The sequence below is a fragment of the Ovis canadensis genome, chromosome 15 (genome assembly GCF_042477335.2).
Source record: "Ovis canadensis isolate MfBH-ARS-UI-01 breed Bighorn chromosome 15, ARS-UI_OviCan_v2, whole genome shotgun sequence".
NCBI lineage: Eukaryota > Metazoa > Chordata > Mammalia > Artiodactyla > Bovidae > Ovis > Ovis canadensis.
This window is the reverse complement of record NC_091259.1, coordinates 87,947,514-87,967,096: the sequence shown is the minus strand read 5'-3', so window position 1 is coordinate 87,967,096 and position 19,583 is coordinate 87,947,514. Positions and strand designations below refer to the sequence as shown.

The 19,583-nt window shown below is 52.5% G+C and overlaps 1 long non-coding RNA gene across 3 annotated transcripts; it reads left to right on the top strand.

The window, feature by feature from the left end:
- The first annotated feature begins 1,702 nt into the window (after positions 1 to 1,702).
- Positions 1,703 to 19,527, top strand: LOC138420776 (uncharacterized). 3 transcript variants are annotated; one of them, XR_011249307.1, is made up of 4 exons: positions 4,724 to 5,028; positions 13,938 to 13,996; positions 16,665 to 18,973; positions 19,087 to 19,527. It is a non-coding gene; the product is annotated as an uncharacterized lncRNA (long non-coding RNA). The 3 variants fall into 3 exon arrangements; XR_011249309.1 differs by lacking the exons at positions 4,724 to 5,028; positions 13,938 to 13,996 and adding an exon at positions 1,703 to 1,961 and having other exon boundaries at positions 18,457 to 18,973; XR_011249308.1 differs by lacking the exon at positions 4,724 to 5,028 and adding an exon at positions 1,703 to 1,961 and having other exon boundaries at positions 13,938 to 18,973.
- The last annotated feature ends 56 nt before the right edge of the window (positions 19,528 to 19,583 follow it).

Sequence of the window (19,583 nt, the reverse complement as noted above, 5' to 3'; positions counted from 1 at the left end):
TTAAGACGTCGCCTTCCAACGAAGGGGGTGTGGGTTTGGTCCCCGGTGAGGGCGCTAAGATCCTACACGCCCGTGGCTGAAAACCCAAAGCAGTGTTGTAACAAACTCAATAAAGACTTTAAAAATGGTCCACATCAAAAAATAGGTTGGGGGGGTGCGGGGGGGGGGTGTGTGTGCTGGGGACAGAGGCGTAGAGTCCTTACAACACTCATCTCTGGTCATAAAACTCAAAACCAGCAGGACTGAGGTTTGAACCCAGTTTCAGGCCCCAGAGTTGTTACTCTGGGTTCTTACAGAGACAGAAAGAAGGAAAGAACACCCACTTAACAGAAACAGAGCTCTGTGCTTCAGTTTACAAGGTACTTCTATGCCCATGGAATCCCTGTATTTTTATGACACCCTGGGTGGTGGGGGACTGTTGTCGTTCAGCCCCTCAGTCCTGTCCAACTGTTTACGACCCCATGGACTGTGGCCCAGCAGGCTCCTAAGTCCATGGGATTTTCCAGGCGGGAATACTGGAGTGGGTGCCAGTGGGGAGAGTTATCCTACTCCCCAGGTCAGGAAAAGAAGGCCCCGGAAGGTGCAGGACCCTGGGATCACTCAGTTCGTAGCAGAATCAGCAGGACACAGACCAAGCCACAGTCTGTCCCGGCTGCCACGTTGCTGCTCTTTCCAGAAAGTGTCACCCAGGAGAGACCACTGTCACCGCTGAGTTTCTGACTGCCTTCACCCTCTTCTACCTCGTCCTCGGTGGTGAGGGGCTTGAATCTGGCTAACAAGATGGGAGCTGTCTTGTTACCTCCAAGTGAGCTCTAGTTCTTTCTCAGAGATGAGGGGAGATGCTGGGACCCCTGGACTCTCTCGAGGGAAATGCTGGTCCTGGGGAGGCCTCTGCCTTCCGCTCCCTGCCACTCCTCACTCACACGGGCTGAAAACCCAGTTGTGGGCTGGATGGCAGCGAAGGGGGTGGTGTGGGAGGCTGGGAGCCGGAGTCAGGCAGCCCTGGATCCCTGGCCTATCTCCTTCTTGCCGTGTGCCCTGGAGCGCGTCAGTTAACCTCTCAGGAGCCCCAGGTCACCGACTGTAAAACCGAGGGTAGTGGTGACATCTGTCTTCCGGGATTATTTTGAGGGTTGAACGAGACAGTGGTGGTCGGTGCCAAGCACTGCCTGGTGCCCAGAGCCGCTGGGATGGGGCCCGCTGCCCTCAGGGATCGTGGTCTTCAGCCTCAGTCCACAGGGAGCTGCCCCAGGGCCCCTTTCCCTCTCTGCTTCCGCGGGGGGGGGGCACAGGAAAAGGGGGGCTGGCCCCGAGAAAGGAGCGCGGTCCCTTAACGAGCTCAGGAAAGCCCATCTCCTGGCAATCACGGCGCAGGACTCTGCAATAACATCCTGCCGGGAGCGGCAGGATGTGTGTCTGGGGGCGGCAGCGTGTGGCAGCCCCACTGCCCGCGTCTGCCCGTCGCTCCCCGAGCCTGAAGGAAGCTCAGGAAGCAGCCCCCGGGGGTCAGAGGGAGAGGAGCACTTCCCCTTCCCCACGCATCCTGGCCGGTAGCGGGCGGATGCGGGAACAGCAGCGCTCCCGGAGGGGTGCTCCCCTGGGGTGCCCCCACCACCCCGGGTGAGACTCTGAGCACTTTCCCTGGGAGCCCTTCCCGCCCCCCACCCCTCCCTAGTGCCTCGACCTCAGCTGCCGCAGCCCTGCGGTCAGCGACCACTAGCCAGGGAAACGGCTGGGCGGAGGGGAGGGGGTCCCCACCTGCCAGTCAAAGCACCGATATTCAGGGCAGCCTCCTGAGTGCTGAGGACAAAGCCTGCCTGTGGAGACAGAAATACGGGGAGGATGGACACAGATATGGTCCCGGCGCGCCTGGAGGTCGGATGGAGCGTTGAGATGATGAGCACGTGTAGCGATCATAAGGGAGTTCAGGGCGCCCAGGGGTCGGATGGAGTGTTGAGATGGTGAGCATGGGTAGTGATCACAGTAGAGTTCTGATCACAATGGAGTTCAGGGGGCCTGGGGGTGGGCTGGGGTTGTGAGAGCCCGAGGGAAGGCTTTGGGGGGGAGGAAGACCGGAAGGGGCTGAAGGACCCGCAGGGGTTGGTTGGCAAGGAGGCGGGAGCCGCCCTGAGCTTGTGAGGGCCGCTGAGGAGGGCTCAGCCAGGACGGACGGGCGCTCTGCCAACCGTGGTCTGCGGCAGGAGAGAAAGCAGGGGCCTGGGGCTTCGAGGGCGGCCACAGCAAGAAGGAGGGACGTGTCCGCAGGGTAGCAGGAAACCACCAAAGCCTTTTAAGCAGGGAAAGTGACGTGATCGGATTTGCGGTGTGAGTCTTGGCGGGCCCCGTCCGTCAATGAACAAACTCTGCGGCCCAGCTGGTAAAGCATCTGCCTGCAACGCAGGAGACCCCAGTTCGATTCCTGGGTCGGGAAGACCCCCTGAAGAAGGGAGAGGTTACCCACTCAAGGAATCTTGCCTGGAGAATTCCATGGACAGAGGAGCCTGGCAGGCTGAAGTTCGTGGGGTCGCAAAGAGTCAGACACAAGTGAGCGACTTTCACTTCATTTTCACACTTCACAGGGACCAGCTCTGCTCTCAGGCCTGGAGGAGATTCAAGGATGCTGCTTGTGGAACTGGAGTCCTGTGCAGTGGGGATCCGTGTGGGACACGGTTGGGGGACGGCTCAGACCCCAGCTTTGTCAGGCCTTCGCCCAGTGACCGGGGAGTGTGGCTTTACCCCTTTGGACCCCACTTCTCAGATGTATATGTAAATAGATGCAGCCAGGTGAATCTGAGAGGCCCTTGCAGATAATGTATTCTACGATCCAAAGGTAGCATAGGTGTCCCCACCCTCAGGAAGCTTAAGGTCTGGCGGTGCCTGATGGAGTGAGACAGCAGGCTTGGTAAATCCTGGCTGGTTCTTAGAAAGCATCTGCTCCAGGACAGGGGCTGGAGGGAGGACCCCAGACTGTCCTGGAGGACGGCTTTTCTGCTTGCAGAGGAGGGATGGTTTGCTGCCACGTGCCCATGGCTTTGCTGGATCTGAGGCTGGATTCTCCACGAACTTCAGTCCTGAGTGGAGACTGTCTCCCCTGGGGACACCCCAGGGATCCTGCCTTCAGGATGCTCTCCTCCCGAGTCTTTGGCGTGTCCTCGGTCCCCAGAGTCATGAACACTGGCCATTCGCAGGAAGACAGGGAGGCAGTGGGGAAAGAGGGTGACAGCTTGTGGTTAGAGACCTGGGTTGGATGCTTGGCTCTGCTGGTGAGTGACATGTCATGTGGCCTTGGGGGCACGTCACTCTTCCTCTCAGAGATGCATTTTCCTCATTGATACAATGACCGTTTTTCTAAGAAGTCGCTGGGTTCTGGGCACTGGGTCTGGTGATGTCACTTCTTTCAGGCAGCCTTCAGCCAGGTGGGGAGACACTTACTTTCTGTGTAGTATTCTGAGTACCATGCCAGAGGGATGCTGGGGCTGGGGTGGGGGGAACACAGGTACAGACATGAGGTCATTAGTTCAACCGAGGAAGGCTTCCTGGAGGAGGAGGAGGATCACTCATATTTGAATGATCCATGTGAGTCAGTTGGTAGAAGGAGGTGGGGAGCGGGGAAGGGACTGAAGACATTTCCAGAGAGCCAGGAATCCACCGGTCATCTTGCCTTTATAACACCAGCTCCGGCTCCCTCCCAGATGCTGGCTGCTGCTCAGAACAGGCCCACCGCTGGGAAGGCCGCCAGCAGTGGAGGTCTCTGGTGGGAACGCCTTTGCACCCTCTGCTGGCATGAACTCTGAGCCTAGCCCACAGCAGACTTGAGGTCGCGAGCTGGCCTTGGGGAGAGTTTTCCAGCAGTCAGGAGGATGTCTCTCTGGGATCCCCAGAGATTTAGATCAGAGCTGACTGAGCCTGGTCTCTGCCAGGGATTGCTGGAAGGGATGGCACCCCTCTGCCTCCCACCCCAGGGGCTGCCTAAGGGTAGAACTCCCAGCTCTGTCTGCCCCAGTGAGAATCCTTATCGAGGGAGACTGCAGGGCAGGTGGGGAGAAGACAGATAGTCTCATCATTGAATGCTGTGCAGGGAGGGGTGTGGTCTCGTGGGGGAGTCTGAGCAGGCCCTCTGAGTGAGCCTGGCACATTCCTGGGTGGACTCCTGAGTGGGGCTGCGTGGAGGTGAGACCTAAAGGGAGAGGAGGAATGTACTCATTGAAGGATGGGGTGAGTTAGAGCGGGCACAGATCAGATTCTAGACAAAGGCCTGGCGGGAACAAAGCCTCCGGGGTTAGGGAGCTTTGTCCATTAGGGAACAGAAAGGAGGCCAGGTGGCTGGTGCCTGGGGGGGAGAAGGGGAGGTTGAGTGACAGGATGCTGAAGGGTTGGCCGGGGTTTTCTTCTTTATCCTAAGAGCAGTGGGGAGGCTTATCAGCGGGATGCTAATAGCAGAGGGTTTGTGTTTTGAAAAGAAACATCACCCTCTCTCTCTCTTTTTTTCTTGCTGCACCGTGCAGCCTGTGGAGTCTTAGTTCTCCAAGCAGGGATTGAACCCAGGCCCTCAGCTCTGAGAGTGTGGGGTCCTAAGCCCTGGAGCACCAGGGAGTTCCGTAGTGACATTGCCCTGGAGGCCTGGGGGAGAACGGGCTGGTGGAGGAGGCGCCCGCTGTGGCTGGACCCCTCTGCTCAGAGGTTATTGCAGCAGATCAGGGAGGCCTGATTGGTGGAGGTGGTGGTTGGTGGAGGTGGTGGTGAGCAGGTGTCGGCTCTGGAATTTGCTGGAATGCACGCAGGCCATGAGGGAGAGTTCATGTCAGCTTGAGGAACCCCAGGCTCAGAGGCGGGGGGTGGAAGGCATTGCCCAGGTCCGTGGAGTGGAGCCAGCATTGTCTCTCCTGCTCTTTCAAGGTAGATCCTGGCATCAGAAAGCGCCAGAGCAAGAAGCAGCCTTGGAAATCAACTCATCCATTTACAAAGCAGAAAAGGAGACACAGGCAGAGAGCGAGCGTGTGGACACCGAGGAGGAAAGCGGGCAGTGAGGTGAATTGGGAGGCTGGGATCTACACACATACACCACCGATGCTTGTATAGAACAGGCCACTAGTGAGAACCTTTTGTGCAGCACCGAGAACCCTACTCGGTGTTCCGTGTTGCCCTAAATGGGAAGGAAATCCAAGAGAGTGGGGAGATATGTATACCTTCACTTTGCTGTTCAGCAGAGACTAATGCAACAGTGTAAAGCAACTCTGCTCCAATAATAATTAAAAGCAAAAAAAAAAATCAACTCATCTAATTCTGAGATTTTATAGATAAGGAAACCCAAGCCCCAAGGGGTGAAGGCTTTAGGGGCCAGAGACCACCCGGGGAGTTAGTTAATTAACAGACTGGTCTAGGCATACATAAACACAGCCCCGCTGACCCCTAGAGAGCGGGACAAGTGTTTGTTCAGGAGGTCGACCGCTTGGCAGAAGTCCCTCCAGCCGCTATCCCAGCCCCCTTGCCTGGCTGGCTCCCTTCTCAGCCATGGCCTGGGGGTAGAGGATCCAGATGTCCAGGGCCACCGAGACTGGCTGGACTTCCCCACGTCATGGGTTCCCAGTGTTGGGACTAGTAGGTCAGCAGGCATGCGGGAGAGGGCAGGTGGCAGGGAGGGAGAGCCACCCTGTTCTTTCAGTGAGTTTTCCAGCATCTGAGCTTAGGGAGAAGCCTGAATCCCCAGGTACACCAGATGTGCGCCTCCAGTGGGGCAGAGCCCGGCAGCTGAAACCAGAAAGTGATAGGTGTTCCCCTTGTGCCTGAATATAAGGACCTTGGTGTGTTTTTTTTTGTTGTTCTTTTTAATTATTTTTTATTTTTTCCTTTTTTTATTTTGTATTGGAGGCTAGCTGATTGATGGGCTTCCCAGGTGGCGCTAGTGGGAAAGAACCCACCTGCCAATGCAGGAGACTTAAGAGATGCAGGTTCCATCTCTGGGTTGCGAAGATCCCCTGGAGGAGGGCATGGCAACCCACTCCAGAATTCTTGTCTGGAGAATCCCGTGGGCAGGGGAGCCTGGCGGGCTACAGTCCGTAGGGTCACAAAGAGTTGGACACGACTGAACTGACTTACCAAGCACAGCACGCGCAGCTGATGGATAATGCTGAGTTTAAGGGGGGCAGCAAAGGGACTCAGCCGGACACATGCATGTATCCACTCTTCCCCAGACTCCCCTCCGATCCGGGCTGCCCACGACACTGAGCAGGGCTGAACCTTGGCATTTAGAATCGAATGTTGTGACAGGGTCTGACAGATATTATCCAATACTGTGCTGAGTCCAGATGTAAGAGACCATTCCGGAGACGTGTTGGTGTGGAGGCCAGAATGCTGGAATTTTCAATTTTTTTTTTTGAAAAGTAGGCTGTTTGAAATTGGGCTTGCATTAGGAAATCCCCGAACATGTTTTCGGGCAGCTGCCTGAGTAGTGTGTGGTCAGAGTCATCTGACTTTGTGTCTGAGAACTCCTTGGGGTCCCAGAAGGACCCGGGGGCTCTGTTCTCTGCAGCTGCCTCCTTGAGCTGCAGGAACGTTCAGGCCAGGGGGACGATGGCCCTGGCTCTGGGGAAGCTCGGAGAGGCTCTGGAATCATGCAACCCTGGGCTGGGGGTGCAGGGGGGCACAGCTGTGTCCTGGCTTCACTGACCACCTGTGTGACATCGGTGTTCACCTCTCTGAACCCCAGGTTGCGGTTTTGCTAAGTGGGGCTGGGAATCCCCACTTCACAGTGTCATCGTGAGTATGGAATGAGATCAGGGGTAGAAAGCGCTTAATAGATGGTTCAGGGTTGAAAAGGAGTGTTCAATCAATTTAAATTCTGCTGTGATTTCTCACTCTGGGACCCTGACATCAACTGAAATCGAGGCAGATTGAATCAGAGGAACAGAACCTTCTTCTTCAGCTCTGGCCAGTCCTGGCTGTCTCTGGGGGTTACTGCCATGGCAACGGGTCGGTGGAGCAGCGAGGATGCCCACGGGGCAGCTGGGCGGCCTGCCGGCGCCTGGAGCGGCTGCGGAGGCATCCTGATTAAAGGCTGCCTGAACCACCGGCCTCGTCTCAGGCCACCCTCGGGGTGGGCGGCGGGGGTGGGGGGGTGGGGTGGGGGAGCGGAGAACTTGCCCAGGGCTGGGGAAGAGTCCCCCTCGCTGGGACATGCCAGGGCCCTGGGGCTGGGCACAGTGACAGGAGCCGCAGAGTCTCCGAACTGCCGGGGCGGAGTGAGGCCCTGGAAATCAGCGCCTCTCTGCGGGACCCAAGACAGAACAAACCGGTAATGAATGCCTGCAGCGTGCCAACGCAACGGGGCGTTCCTTCCCGAAGGTTCGTTTCCACAACAATCCTGGGCGATAAGTACAATCTCCCCCAGCAGGGAGGTGGACGCCAAGGCCCAGAGATGGGAAATGGTTCATGCTTAACGCACAGCTAGGGTCTGCGGCCGAGATGACTCTGATTTCAGTCCCGTGTTCCTCCTCCCACTGCGTGCTACCTGTCGTCTGCCCAGCTCTCCGGGATGTGTCTGGTTTATCCCTCTGTGGCATTTCTAGTCCCTGGGAAGGTGCTTCACATATATTAAGTGAAACTGAAAGTCGCTCAGTACTGTCTGACTGTTTGTGACCCCGTGGGCTATACAGTTCACGGGATTCTCCAGGCCAGAATACTGGAGTGGGTAGCCTATCCCTTCTCTAGGGGATCTCGCTGACCCAGGAATCGAACTGGGGTCTCCTGCATTGCAGGCAGATTCTTTACCAACTGAGCTATGGCGGCTCCACATATGTTAAGGGTTCAGTTAAAAATGGTTGGACCAATGAATTGCTGGGGATCACTGTGGTGCCATTTTTCAGAAGTTTCTTTTTAACGGGAGGATAATTGCTTTACAGTATCAGACTGGCTTCTGCTATGGCAGAAGCATTCGTCAGCATGAATGGGCCGTAGGTATACACACGTCCCCTCCCTCCTGAACCTCCCTCCCCCCTCCCAGCCCATCCCAGCCCTCTAGGTTGTCAGGGAGCAAGGGTTTGAGCTCCCTGTGTCTCACAGCAAATCCCACAGGCTGTGTTTTACACATGGCGGCGTGCATGTTTCCACGCTGCTCTTGCGATTCATCCCACCTTCTCCTTCCCTCACAGCACCCGCACGTCTGTTCCCTCTGCGTCCCCGTTGCTTGCCCTGCAAACAGGGTCTTCCGAACCACCTTTCTGGGTCCCACATATATGCGTTAATGCGCAATATTTGTTTTCCTCTTTTTGGCTGACCCCACTCTGCCCGACAGGCTCTAGGACCACCCACCTCATTAGAAATGACTCGTGTGTTCGTTTCTATGGCTAAGTAATATTCCATTGCACGTATGCATGTAGTATCATGTTTTACAGGCAGAGTCCTAAAAGTTGGCCGGGTAACTGTGTGTGTACGTGGGCTTCTATCAGACTCTATGAGGGGAAAGAGAGACTTAGGCCTTAGTGATGAGAACCCTCCTTTGGCTTTCAGCCTCTCTTGACCAGCCAGTTTTCCCATGAGCTCTAGTCACGCTGGATTCCACCCTGAACGTGCGTTAAAATCCCCCTTTGTACCCTCTCTCCTATTTTCCCCTGATTTGGAATATTCTCATTTCTGTCTTGAGGATTCCCATACCCACCTTCAAGTTTCAGATGCCCCCTTCATGATATTTCCCTTGATGCCTTTAAGGCAACACCTCTCACATTTCTTTAAATTTCAAGTGAAATGCAAATTCTCCCCCAGACTCTCCTCCCATCCAGGCTGCCACGTAACACGGAGCAGAATGGGACCTTGGTGTTTAAAATTGAATGTTGTGACAGGGCCTGACAGATGTTATCAAACACTGTGCTGAGTCCAGATGTAAGTGATCATTCCGGAAATGTTTGTGCATGGGCCAAAATGCTGGGATTCTCTCTCTCTCTCTTTTTTTTTGAGAAAAGGAGGCTGCATATTTGCAATTGGGGTCGCAGCTCTTTAAATCTCTGTACCACCTGTGGGTCTCTTTGGCGTGTCCTTGGTGACATTCTGCGTTGCAGTCTGTCTTCTGCGGATACCTTCCTGCCCTTACAGACACGCGCTCCTAGCAGGCCCTGACTCTCTTGATGCTGTGTCCTCTGGGGCGTCTGGCCCACTGGCATACCCAGCAGTTGTAATGAGTGTGGCTTTGAGCGGCGCTGACTTGGAGCAGGGCTCCCCATCCCGAGTCCCCTGTCCTCCTGACACTCTGGCATGGGGCTGGGTTAGCAAGGAGTCAGGCTAGAAACCGGCAGGGCTGAGGTAGGGCCTCCAGCTGCCTTCTCTCCCCACGTGTGGGCTGAAAGCAGCCTCTCCAGGGACCTCCCTGACCTCTGCTGACCTTCACTGGGGCTGTTTTCTTATTCTCTTGGATCAGGCTGAGAAAAACAGGAAGAATCATTAAGAGATAGAGCCTTCCGAGCCAGCAAGATGATTCCTGATGCTTTTTACAGACCCTGAAAGCTTTGTTTGTGCACTGCAACAAAAGAGTGGGCCTTTCCTGCCGGCTTCGGGGAGAAGCTTCCACGAACCTGGATCCAGCCCAGCACCACGCCCAGCTCACTTTGCTCCTCTTCCACTTCCTTCCACACTTAGAGTCTCTACTGTTTTCCACACTTCAAAAGGGTAGAGTGGTAGCCAGAATCTCTCCCCGAGAGATCATCTCACTCCTTGCTACTCGAAGTGTGGTCCGTGGACCAAGGGTGTAGGAGGCTTGCTAGAAAGGCAGCTCCTAGGTTCTGCCATGCCTGCTGATAGAGTCTGAGCCTTAGCAAGGTCCCCGGGGAATGGGTTTGCCCATTAAAGTTTGAGAAGTGTGGCTCTAAGTCACTGAAAAAAAAAAAATAAAGAGAGGTGGTATCTGAAGCCTGAAGAGGGAAATTGATTAGTGGCAAGATTAATGTGGTTCAACACACATCTGTTGGAGAGCTGTTAGACGCCAGTCCTGTGCTAGGCGTGGTGGTGACATTGAAAGCTGAGCTCCTGGTGCCTTCGGTCTTCAGTCCTTCTTTTTGTGGGGGCTTCCCAGTTGGCACTAGTGGTAAAGAGTCTGCCTATCAGTGCAGGAGGTGCAAGAGACAAGGGTTCGATCCCTGAGTCAAGAAGATCTCCAGGAGTAGGAAATGGCAACCAACTCCAATATTCTCGCCTGGAAAATTCCATGTCCAGGAGCTTAGTGGGCTACAGTCTGTGGGGGTGCAAAGAGCTGGATACGCTTGAGCACCACTTGTATATTCTATCTTGTACCTAACGCGGCCTTGCTTACCCCGGGGCCTCAGCAAGTGTTTGTTGAGTGAATAAGACTCTTGAATTACAGCCCCGGGGTTTCTTCCACTTCACCACAGCTGCCTGCTATAATTACCAGGCTTCTTGAGGAACCTGTAGCACTTTCAGACAGAAATCAATATGTTTCTTAAGGAGGGATTTAGAGAATGGGCTATATGCTTGGTTTTACCAACTCTGGGCTGCAGAATCTCAAGACTCTAGTCATGAGAAAAGGTTCGTGTGATCCAGAAATCCACGTATCAAAAATGATGGAGGGAGAGGGTCTGTACCAAAGCAAGGTAAACGTCTCTGAGGGTTTCCCTGGTGGCTCAGTGGTAAAGAATCTGCCTGCCAAAGCAGGAAATGGCAACCCACTCCAGTGTTCCTGTCTGGAGAATCCCACGGACACAGGAGCCTGGCGGGCTCCGGTCTGTGGGGTCGAAAAGGAGTCGCACATGACTTAGTGTAAACAACAGAAACATCTCTGATGAAGCGATGTAGGATGTCGAACAGGTTCAAGCATCAGTGACCCGCTCCAGCTTGCCAAAGGTCTGGTGATAGTCCTCAAGTCTGTGCTGGTATTAAATTACTTTTGTTGAAAGATAAATAACAATTCTGGCTTATTTCTTTTTGTCCCTTTCCAATATTCAAGATCTCAAGGTGAGGACTTAGTGGGTCCTCTTCTGTCCAGACGGATGTCTTCTGAGTGTTCCAAGTGGCTCTTGTCCCCTGAAGTCTGATGTCTTTTGGAATGTCTCATTCTCACTTTACAGGCTTTTCCATTGATTTAACATTTGCTTTTAGGCTTCCCAGGTGGTGCTAGTGGTAAAAAACTTGCCTGCCAGTGAGTGGGTTTGATCCGTGGGTCGGGAAGATCCCCTGGAGGCGGGCAAGGCCACCCACTCCAGTATTCTTGCCTGGAGAATTCAGGTCCACAGAGGAGCCCAGGGAACTACAGTCCACGAGGTCAGAGAGAGTCGGACATGACTAAGCGACTCATCAAATCACTTTTCTTTCTTTTTTTTTTTTTTTTTCCTTTACGTGTTTTCAGAGATGCTAGACTCAGTAATTGGATTTTTAATTTAAAAAATTGTATTTTTATTGAGTATAATTGCTTTACAGGGTCATGTTAGTTTCTGCTGTACAATGAAGTGAATTGGCTTTAGGTATACACACATCCCTTCCCTCGAGGACATCCCCGCCCCCAACCCCACCCATCTGGGTCCTCACAGAGCACCGAGGTGAACTCCCGGGCTATGCAGAGGGAGACGCTGCCTGTATTTCTGAGAAGGACTCAGCAGCTCCCTTTTCTTGCTCATCAAATGGTGATTGTGCAATGCACCCTACTCTGCCTCTGTGGTTCCTCTGCTTGCTGTGTTTTTTCTGAAAGCTAAGTATTATTCTGCTCTGATGAAGGGGGATAGGTTTTAAACTTCTTTGCGTGGAAGCAGTCACATACCACCTCGTGTCCGAATTGTAAATTACTTTTCAGCTGGAAAAAAAAAACCCAAACATGTTGCCATTGTAAGTTTCTCTAACAATCTTATTTGCAGTAATAGCTTGGATGTCAACACTCTTCGAGGCCACTGAGATGGGTCGTAAGCTTCTCTTGTTTATTTATTTTTGTTGTCCTTGTCAAACTCTTAAAATATTGTGCACTGGCATTTTCCAAAGCACAATGATACAAAGTGGTGCTATTCTTGGGAAAGTTAGAGACGAGAACTGAGGGATCCATCTGTGCCTCGCATTGGTCAATTTACTGGCATCTAGAATAATTATGCTCTTTTTTTTAAATAATAAAAATAGCAGTTGCTAATTTTTGGTGGCTTTTTCTTAACTATGTCAGACACTATTCTAGCGTCATTAATAGGGCTTATATCGAGTCGCTACTACCACACTGTGAGATATACGTATTATACAGAGGAGGGAATGGGTCCGGGCACTATTGAGTAACTTGTGTAGTTAGTTAGTCGTGGCGGTGGCCGGGCTTGAGCTTTGCTTGCTTAGATCCTGCGCCGTGGGCCCTTACCCTTTCCGTATCTTGCTTCCGGATGTGGTGGTCACTCTGGGTCTCAGCATTGTTTTGCTGACATGTTTTTCCCCAGTAAGGCTTTTCCTCCTGGACTGGTGTTTCAGGTCTACATTACTGTGTGACTCACTGGCTCACTCTCTCAGCTGTACCCAACTCTTTGTGACTCTTTGGACTGAGCTTTCCAAGTGCCTCTGTCCATGGGACTTTTCAGGCGAGAATGCTAGAGTGGGTTGCCATTAACTCCTCTGGGGGATCTTCCTGACCCAGGGACTGAACCCGCGTCTCCTACGTTTTCTGCATCACAGGCAGATTCTTTACCGCTGAGCCTTTGAGGAAGCCCTTTATTGTATAACAAATAGTCCCAAACATAGAGGCTTAAAAAGTTACTTGTGTTAAAAGATAAACTGAGGCATATTAAAACTTCTGAGTGTATTTGAGCAAAAAATCCATTCGAATCGGGCAGTGCCATACTTCCTAACCAGAAGTGGTTAGGGGTACTCCACCCACTGAAACTACAGCCAAGACTTCTGTAGAGAGGATGTGGAAAGAAAGCAGGGAAATTATTTGGTTGGTTAAAGCTTAAGCAGTTGCCATATTTGAGAAAACCTAGTTGGTTGTGATTGACGGTCCTTAGGTTTTGATTTCTTAACCTTGAGGCATTTCAGGGTTAAGTTCTAGTTTGCTGAGAGTGGCTACAAAGCATTAGAGCTGACTCAGTCTAATGGGTCAGCGCCTTGTCCCCAACATGGCTTCACTGGACAGTTGTCTTGTTGTGGATCAGACAGTTCACGGGAGCTCAGGGCTCCCAGGAGCGTGAAGGCAGAAGCTGCCAGACCCTCTTAAGGGTCTGGAACTGGCATCACTTCTGCTACCTTCCTCCGGCTAAATGATGTCACAGGACAGGCACAGACTCCCTGTGGGGGTGGACCGCTCCAAGGTGTGGTTCACTGGGTCTCCTGTTTGGAGACAAGCTGTCACAGCTGGCCAGCGTGAATTGTCTGGTATAGGACAGTGGTTAAGCGCACTGAGTCTGGAGGCCAGATGCGGATTAAAACCCTGGCTTTGTCCCGTTTCTTCTGTGTGATGTTAGATAAGTGACTTACACATCTCTCAGTGTCCAGTTCTTTCCCTGTGAGTGGCAAGCTAATAGTTCAGCCCTTTCATGGACTGCAAGAATATCAAACTGGTCCATCCTAAAGGAAGTCAACCCTGATTGTTCACTGGAAGGACTGTGGCTGAAGCTGCAACATTTTGGCCACCGGATGTGAAGAGCTGACTCACTGGAGAAGACCCTGATGCTGGGAAAGGTTGAAGGCAAAAGGAGAAGTGGGTAGCAGAGGATGAGATGGTGGGATGGCATCACCAACCCAGTGGACGTGAATCTGAGCCAACTCCAGGAGATAGTGAAGGACAGAGGAGCCCGGCGTGCTGCGGTCCATGGGGTCGCAAAGAGTCGGACACGACTTAGTGACTGATCAGGAACCATAACGTAGTTCACAGGCGTCGTCACTGATTGAGTATCACTCTGTGCAGGCCCTGTGCTAAGCACTGCACATATCCGACCTCTCACCCTCTCAGGGACCCTATTGGAGTGGCTCCCATTGTCTTTCAGATCAACAGGGAACTTCAGACACGAGGAGAGGATGTCACTTGCCCAAGTTCACCCGGCTGGTAAGGGACGGCGCTGGGATTTGATTCCAGGCTCCCGAGTCTGTGCTCATCACGCTCTGCGTTTCTCAAGAGTGGCTCCGTCTCCGTGAGATAGCGATGACACAGGCGGGTAAAGCGGTTGGTGTGGCGTGTGGTACAGCGTAAACGTACCGAGTCGGCAGTGGTTAGGAACGTCCGCGGAGGCGCATCACCCTGAGAGGCCCAGCTTCGTCATCATCGTCTTTCACTCCTTGGCTAACATGAGTACAAGCTGTTCGTTCCCATTAAAAATCACGTGGTCCCGTGCAGCATTCCCATTAAAAATCACGTGGTCCCGTGCAGCATTCCCATTAAAAATCACGTGGTCCCATGCAGCATTCCCATTAAAAATCACGTGGTCCCGTGCAGCATTCCCATTTCCGACGCATTTGGGCTCCTCTCCCGCGTAAGTCGTTTCCTGAATTTGGCGCTTTGTCTGCAGCAGGGGGCGTCTCTGGCTCTCCTTCCAGGGAACCATCCTGGGTCGACGCTCGGCCTCCAGCATGTCGCTGTGGATGAAAGTCTATCTGTCCCCTGAAGGTGCGGCTGATTATCTGGGCTTTGGCGCCTGAAGCTCCAAGGCTCTGTTTAGGGCCCACTGGGATGCTCAGGGCGATACGGGGTATTTGAAACTGTAGGTGTGTAATGTGCGTTCATATTTTTCTGCCCTTGTCTCTTGGTTTTCAGATGTGAGCCATTTCCTGACATTGTGAATCTGTTTGCATATTTGCTTCCTTTCTCTCTTCTAACGTATGAACGGTTAGCTGTCTGCTGGGACTCTTTTCTTCTCTCACAGAATGAAGGCAGCCTTTCTGCTCCTTGGGTCTGGCTAAGCCTTGCTACAGGGCCTCCCAGGTGGCACTAGTGGTAAAGAACCCGCTGCTGATACAGAAGATTTACGCAAGAGATGCGGCTTCGATCCCTGGGTGGGAAAGATCCGCTGGAGGAGGGCATGTCAACCCACTCCAGTATCCTTGCCCAGAGAATCCCGTGGACAGAGGCGCCTGCAGGCTATGGCCCATAGGGTTCAAAGAGTCGGACACGAGTGGAGTGACAGCAGGCATGCAATACGGTTATGGCTGCAAAGGCAAAGGGTCATCCCCCCTTCCTCTCTGGTTCTCTTTCGTTACATCTAACGCAGCAGCAGGTCCCTCTGACCGTGCCTCCAGACCACAGCCTCAATTTGTCTCCGTACTCACCATCAACTCTGGTGCCTCTTTCAAACACCTTCCGTCTGAACTACACAGAAGCCCCCTCTCTGAGTTCCCAGCGTGCACGCTTCCCCACCTTTGGAACACTTTCCATGCAGCGTTTGACCTGGCCTTGAGAAATGTCGTCCAGCTATGCCATTCCTTTGCTCAGAACCCTGCAGTGGCCTCCCATGGCCCTTGCCCTTCGTGTAGACCCACTGGATCTGGGAGTCCCTCTTCAGCCTGCCCCTCTGGCCCTCTTCGGGCTGGGTGTCCTGTGCAGCACTCCTCACCGTCTGGAACTATTTACTGCTTGTGGTTTGGTCTAACCTCCATCTCCCGTCCCCACCAAGTCCCCCTCCTACAGAGAAAGCAAGCGACTGGGGCAGCGACTTTACCTTCTCACCGTCACGTACCCAGCCCTTGACACGTGCCTGATATGTGGCATTTTGCATGAGTGAAGGCAGAAGCTGCTCCTTCATAGGGACTCTAACTTCTTATATGAGCCGTCTCCATAGCTTTGGCTTGTTCTGTTTGACTGCGCAGCATGGCAGGTGGTGTCTCAGCTTCCTGACCAGAGGTCGGACCCGCGGCCCCTGCTGTAGAAGCGTGGGCTCCTAACCGCCGGGACTAACTGGCAGGAAAGTTCCCATAGCTTTGGCCTTTCATTACAGGGATAGGAATCTCTTTTGAATCCCGGCTCAGCTACAGAAGAAGAATCTTCCATTTTATACAAAAAAAATCAGCTACCTTAGATTTTCTAGAGCTCCTGGTGATGTTCTTCCAAATCGTTCCATGAGCCATGTGTGAAGCTGGGGGGAACACAATAATATTCTCGTCTCATAAGCCTCTCACAAGGGTGTCTTTCTCTATCATCTCTGCCCTCCAAGGTGAGTGGGTTGAGGGAATGACCCGTGACACAATACAGCCAATATTTTCTCCTCAGATAGTCTCCTTTTTCTTTTTTTAATATTGTTTATTTTTTAACAGAAGGATAATTGCTTTGCAATGCTGTGTTGTTTTCTACCAAGCATCAGCATGAATCAGCCACACGCTGACCCATGTCCCCCCTCCCACCCCACTAGGCTGTTCCTGAGCCGGATTTGAGTTCCCTGAGTCATACAGCAAATTCCCATTTGCTCCCAGATAGCTTCTTAATCACCATCCATGAGCAGTGACTCTTTCTCATCAATCTCTCTCATCCTTCTACTGGCGAGCCGGTCCCTGCGGCGGTGGTTTCCAGTGGAGATCATTCTGAAACCTGAATGCCGCGCACTAACTCTGTAGCTTGGGGCTCTGTGTCCCGTGTCTTTGCCTTTCATCACAGTGATCGTTTTCCACGAGGAGGTTCATTTCCTTCACAAAGCTCGTGTTGCATTACTGTTCAACTGCTTCACACACTTTCCATCTCAGCCCCTATTGATCCTAATCCGTTTTTCTAATGATTTGATTAATTTCAGAGCAGTTTGAAAGCAGCAATGAAAAGGAACAGAGAAGAAATCAAAATAATTGGAGCATTAAAACATTCGACTGTTTCTGGATCTACATCATAAGAGATAAAACCAGAAAGGGCCTTTAAAAGTTTTCGGTGAAGATAACTTAGCCAAGTGGAAACAAATACAGAGAACGAATGTGACTTCTCATCTCTTGTTTCAGATAATTGCAAGGTTGCCGTTAAGAGAGGAGACACCTGGGAAAAGAAAGCAAGAAATAGGCTAGGCTTAAAAACGCTTCTGAGGAAAGAACTTTGTGTGTGTGCTGAAACAGGAAGCTTTGTGGAAGTGTAATCGAAAGTGGGGTCCAGCTGCTCAAGAGCTGATAAAGAGGCCAGGTTGGTGGGAAGGAAAGTTCGCTCTATTTTGGATGCCAGCAAACTGCGGGGAAGGGTGGACTCCCCTCCAAAGGCCGATCGCCCCCACTGACAATGAGGGGCAGGAGCTTCTGTAGGCTGAGGGAGGGGCCGCATGCCGAAACAGCACAGTCAGCTCTGAGGGTCATCTTGAAACTGGTCATTGGCGGTCTGACCAGCGTCATCCTGGTTATTTTAAAAACTTTTATTTAGTTTTAGTTGGAGGATCTCTGCTTTACAGTACTGCGTTAGTTCCTGCCATGGATTCCTTTAGGGGTCGTTAAGCTTCAGTTCCAAGGTCAGTTTGTTTCCATTTCTTGAGGCCAGTTCTTGGAACTGTGGCAGCTCACGTCAAGCCTACAGCCTGGTCATCTTGCAGTTCGCTTCTCCACCTGGTGGGAGTTTCCGTATCTATGAGGCAGTTCGTAGGACACGGCTCAGAGTGTTGTATATAGCCCTTGAGAAAGAGCTAGCAGGCCTTGACTATGCTTAACGACTGTGCGGTTTTTATTTGGCCTCCTTGACAGTGTCCCTTTGTCTCTGCGTTTTTCTCACTTTGCTGATTAAACCTATTCTTTGGCTACAGATTTCCACGGACCAAAGGCAGGCAGAGTACATGGCAGGGGCTCCGTGTGTGTGTCGCGGGGAAGGACTGTTCAGTTCAGTTCAGTTCAGTCGCTCAGTTGTGTCCGACTCTTTGCGACCCCATGAACTGCAACACGCCAGCCCTTCCTGTCCATCACCAACTCCCGGAGTTTACCCAAACCCACGTCCATCGAGTCGGTGATGCCATCCAGCCATCTCATCCTCTGTCATCCCCTTCTCCTCCTGCCTTCGATCTTTCCCAGCATCAGGGCCTTTTCCAATGAGTCAGCTCTTAGCATCAGGTGGCCAAAGTACTGGAGTTTCAGCTTCAGCATCAGTCCTTCCAGTGAACACCCAGGACTGATCTCCTTTAGGATTGAATGGCTGGGACTGTAGGATCCTGCTCTTTTCAGAAGCATATAGAACAAAAGTCTGTCAGCTTTTTCAGGAAGGTGAATTACTAAGAAACCGTGAACCTGGATTTAAAAAGCTGTTGAATATTGAGACCTAAAGCAAGTTTCAGGCCAGCATCCTTGCACCAGCAGGAAGCAGAAGATGGCAACCCCTAAAGCGTGCAGGCTCCCCAAAATCCACTTTAGGCACGGCCAGGATGGATAATGGAAAAGGGAGCCCGTCCAAGAGGGAAGGGTCAGAGGCTGCAGAGGGCAACCCAGAGAGGAGTTCCAACCAGAAAGTAGAATCAAGGTTGCATGAAGGAGCGTGACCTGAGGCCCTCGTAACGCTCTCCCCTTGGGAGTCCAGACCTGCTGTGGGCCACGACTGCTGTGTGTTTGAATTTTCACCCTTTCTTGTCAAAGGCTTCCCTGGTGGCTCGGATGGTAAAGCATCCACCTGCAGCGCAGGAGACCCGGGTTCGTTTCCTGGGTCGGGAAGGTCCCCGAAATAGAGAATGAGAATGTCCGTCCACTCCAGCGTCCTTGCCTGGAGAATCCCACGGACAGGCTACAGTTCATGGCGTAGGAAAACGTCAGACACGACTGAGGGAACTTCTTTCCAAGCAAGGGATTTGTTTGCTGTCGCTCTGTTCCTGGGCCACGACTGTGTACTGGGCGTGTGTGGTGAGTAGAGGGTGCCGAGTTTCCTTTTTAGCTCGTACATCACTGGACCACAAGGAGCCCGCTCAGAGCATACTGCATCACGAGCGTATTTTTTTTCCCTCTTTTTTTGGCTGTGCCCCGGAGTTTGCGGCATCTCAGTCCCCGGCCCCAGCCGGGGATTAAACCTGGGCCAAGGCAGTGGAAGCCTGGAATCCTAACCACTGGGCCAGCAGGGAACTCACACGCCACTGGCCATCTTGAGCTTTGGGCTGGACAGGTAAGTGTGAAGGGAAGACTGAAGCTGGTATTTGCTGATCGGTGGGGCAGGTGGTGTTAGAGACTGGTGCTGTTTACCAAACTGCTTCTTTGGCTTTATGACTATTTACGCAGTGAATAGTAGTCCCTCGAAGTTAAACGGAGCCAAGGCACTGCGTTCTGCCCGCCGGCAAACAGGACGTGAACTTACCGACGGTGCCTACAGTTTTGCCCCCACAACCCTTGAGGCCTCCACACTGCAGAGAAGTCAGTGGAGGGCTCTTTGGCCTCAAGGTCCTTGAACAACCACGTGGAGCAGAGCCTTTGACACGAGTTGGTGTGTGACGTGAGCAGGATATAAGCCTTTACGATGTGAGAGAGCCCAGGAAACACATACCAAGGTTTTGGGATCACCTGTGATCACAATGAGCCTGCCTTGACCAATGAAGTAATCTAACTTGTGCAGAATGAAACATACAGGATTCGCATTGGTTTCACCGCCTTCCAATTGTTTTTTGCACCGACTATTTACAGAGGGTCTTTGTAACTAAAAGCTGACTTCTGAGTGAGAGTGGATTTTCTCAATGCCGTGTATTGTTCTTGTCCCCTGAAGTCAGGGAGTGCCCAGATAT